This window comes from Rattus norvegicus, chromosome X, assembly GCF_021556685.1.
Source record: "Rattus norvegicus strain SHRSP/BbbUtx chromosome X, alternate assembly SHRSP_T2T, whole genome shotgun sequence".
Lineage (NCBI taxonomy): Eukaryota > Metazoa > Chordata > Mammalia > Rodentia > Muridae > Rattus > Rattus norvegicus.
This window is the reverse complement of record NC_141554.1, coordinates 60,843,545-60,847,109: the sequence shown is the minus strand read 5'-3', so window position 1 is coordinate 60,847,109 and position 3,565 is coordinate 60,843,545. Positions and strand designations below refer to the sequence as shown.

At 39.2% G+C, this 3,565-nt stretch overlaps 1 non-coding gene across 1 annotated transcript; it reads right to left on the bottom strand.

The window, feature by feature from the left end:
* Positions 1 to 1,111: 1,111 nt before the first annotated feature.
* On the bottom strand, positions 1,112 to 1,219 carry LOC120099420 (U6 spliceosomal RNA). Its single transcript, XR_015647275.1, has one exon. It is a non-coding gene; the product is annotated as a U6 spliceosomal RNA (small nuclear RNA).
* Positions 1,220 to 3,565: the final 2,346 nt, after the last annotated feature.

Below are 3,565 nucleotides of genomic sequence, written 5' to 3'. Positions count from 1 at the left end.
TTCTTGTCACTCACAAGAATTGACTGCTGCCAGTTGTTTACTAACCTTCACACATGTCTTATGGTACAGGTGCTGTGCTCCCAAATTAACAAATAATTGTAAAAATAAAAAATGCACACCGTATTTTACATACTTGAGAAAGAATAGAACTTTTTGGCCATATTCTCTTCTAGAATTTACCCTTTGACTTTAATGCAGATGGTTTTTAAGCCTGAGATTAGTAAAGAAATAAGTTGTAAATGGAAGAAGTTAATCTCAACTTCAAATTTTACTTCTCAATATTATGCAGCAAAAAATAAAAATATATTTTTGTAACCCATTATGAAATACATCAGTTTCTGAATTAAATTGCCAAATGGATAATTAGGATAACTAATGACCCTTTCTATATCAGTAATGGCAGGGGGTGTGCGGTTGTGGTCTTTCTATGTGAGGACTGAAGCATCCTTACTTACACAGTTCTTGTTTATATTGTGTAGGGTTTATCATGGGTATGCTGTAATTTTTGGCTAATATCCACTGTCACTGAGTACATACCATGCATGCCTTGTTGTGTTTGGGTTAGCTCATTCAGGATGATATTTTCTATTTTTATCCATTTGCCTACATTTTTTCTTTCTTTCTTTCTTTCTTTTTTTTTTTTTTTTTGAGACAGGGTTTCTCTGTGTACCCTGGCTATCCTGGAACTCACTTTGCACACCAGGCTAGCCTTAAACGTGGAGGTCCACAGGTCCCTGTCTACTGTGTGCTGCCATCAAAGGTCTGGGCCACCACTGCCTGCCTGTTTAGTGATCTCTCCTCTCTTCTCCTATCCCTTCCCCTCCCCTTCTCCTCTCTCTCTCTCTCTCTCTCTCTCTCTCTCTCTCTCTCTCTCTCTCTCTCTCTCTCTCTCTGATTAAGTTATTGTCTTTACATTCCAATCACTGCCTCCTCTCCCTTTTCTCCTCTCAGTCCTCCCATCTCACGTCTCATCCCTGCCCTATCCAACCCTTCTTTTATCCCCTCTTCCCCATAGATATCAATCAGTTTTGGCATTTCAAGTTTCAGTAAGACTAGAAAGATCTTCTATTGAGGCTAGAAAAGGCAGCTTAGGAGAAAGGAATCCACAGTCAGCCAGAGATATCCTGTTACAAATTTCTATGTCACCCTTGTTCAGTAGCCATGCTATTTATTCTCTGTGTCATTCCAATTTTAGTATATGTGCTGGCAAAGCAAGCACAAAAGCATATTGTCACCCTTAGTGATGTTTGAACTAAAGACACAGAAAATTTTAAATTCCAAAAATGTCTATCCTTTTGTTCTGATCTCTCTCTCTCTCTCTCTCTCTCTCTCTCTCTCTCTCTCTCCACACACACACACACACACACACACACACACACACACACACACACACACACACACACATTCATGTTGGGGTGGGGAGAGAGGAAAGGATGGATGAAGTGAACCAAGGAAGGAAGGGAAAGAAGAATCAAGGGAGAAGAGGGGTTAGTGTTGGTTCAGGTAAAGGAGAGAGAGAGAGAGAGAGAGAGAGAGAGAGAGAGAGAGAGAGAGAGAGACAGACAGAGAGAGACAGAGAGAGAGACAGAGAGAAACAGAGAGAGACAGAGACAGAGAGACAGAGACAGAGAGAGACAGAGAGAGAGACAGAGAGAGACAGAGAGAGACAGAGACAGAGAGACAGAGACAGAGAGAGACAGAGAGAGACAGACAGAGACAGAGAGAGACAGAGAGACAGATACAGAGAGAGACAGAGAGAGACAGAGAGAGACAGAGAGAGAGAGAATATATTAGTATTGATTTGGCTAAAGGTTGGGCTACATTGACACTTTTCCCCCTTATGAGACAATAACAAGAGAATAATTCTAGTAACCTGATACAAGATTGTAAAAGGAAAAGAGACTCTAATAGTGAAACTTTTCTTGGTTACTACTGTGCCCCAAGTCCAGCTTATTTGGTCACATAGTTCAATTTATTTTTATTGCTTTTTCTTTCTTCCTTTTTAAAATCATAAGTAGTATTTTATATCTCTACAAACTGTTTTATTTGACATTCTAAATTGTGTGGGAAGAAAACATTCCAAATGTATAGTCTAAATATATTAAAAAGCAGGTGTTTCTCAAATATATACGTATTTTCCTACCTAGCCTGTAGGTGCTGGGGAGATTTTTTAAGTGTTTTCTAGTTCAATCCATTTGCTTCTGAATTTCATGAATTCATTGTTTTTGATAGCTGAGAAGTACTCCATTGTGAATTCTCTACTAAACTAATCTGCTACTGGAGATTTTTAATGACTGTTTCTAATTCTTTAGGGGTTTTGGGAATGTTTAGATGGTTTGTCTGATCCTGACTTAACTTTAGTACCTGTTATCTGTCCCAGATACTAAACCACAAACCAAAGAGTAGAAATGGGGGAACCCATGGCCCAAACTGCATACGTAGCAGAGGAGGGCCTTTTCTGACATCAATGGGAGGGGATGTTCCTGTGGAGGTTTGATGCGCCACCATGGGGGAATGCTAGGGTGGTGATGCAGGAGTAGGTGGGTGTGTGGAGAAGCTCTCACATAGAGGCAAGGGGAGGGGAAGGAGGGAGGGGATTTGTGGAGGGGAACCTGGAATGGGGATAACATTTGAAATATAAATACATAAAATATACAATAAAAATTTAATTTAAATTATAATTTATTATTTGTGTGTTTACACCTATATATATGCATACCACAACACAGTTGTAAAAGACACAATTTCTAAGAACTGACTCTTTTCTTCCACTTCCATGTCTACTTAATTTTAAAAATATTTATATATTTTTAAATTTTGTTTTTTCCAACATATATCACTTCTTGATTGCAGTTTCCTCCTTCTTCCCATACCCACAGCCTTCCCATCACTACTGTGAACATCCCCTCTACCCCAAATCCACTCCTTCCCCCTCAGAGAAGAGCAGGCCTCCCAAGGACATCAACCAAAAAAATTATTTGTTTTCCACACACTGTCCCCCATTTTTAATAGGGTTATTTGATTCTCAGGAGTTTAACCTCTGAAGTTCTTTGTATGTATTGAATATTAGTCATCTATGATATGTAGGATTGGTAAAGATCTTCTCCCAATTGGTTGGTTGCTATTTTGTCCTATTGACAACGTCCTTTGCCTTACAGAAGCTTGCAATTTTATGAGGTCCCATTTGTCGATTTTTGATATTACAGCATATGCCATTGGTGTTCTGTTCAGGAAAATGTCCCCTGTGCCTATGTGTTCCAGACTTTCTCCCCACTCTTCTACTAGTTTCAATGTGGGGGTTTTTTGTGGAAGTCCTTGATCCACTTGGACTTGAGCTTTGTACAAGGTGATAAGAATGGATCAATTTGCATTCTTCTACATGCTGACCTCCAGTTGAACCAGCACCATTTGTTGAAAATGCTGTCTTTTTTCCACTGGATGGTTTTACATCCTTTGTCAAAGATCAAGAGACAATAGGTTTGTGGGTTCACTCCTGTGACTTCAATTCTATTCTATTGATCTACATGTCTATCTCTGTTCCAATACCATGTGTTTATTTTTATCA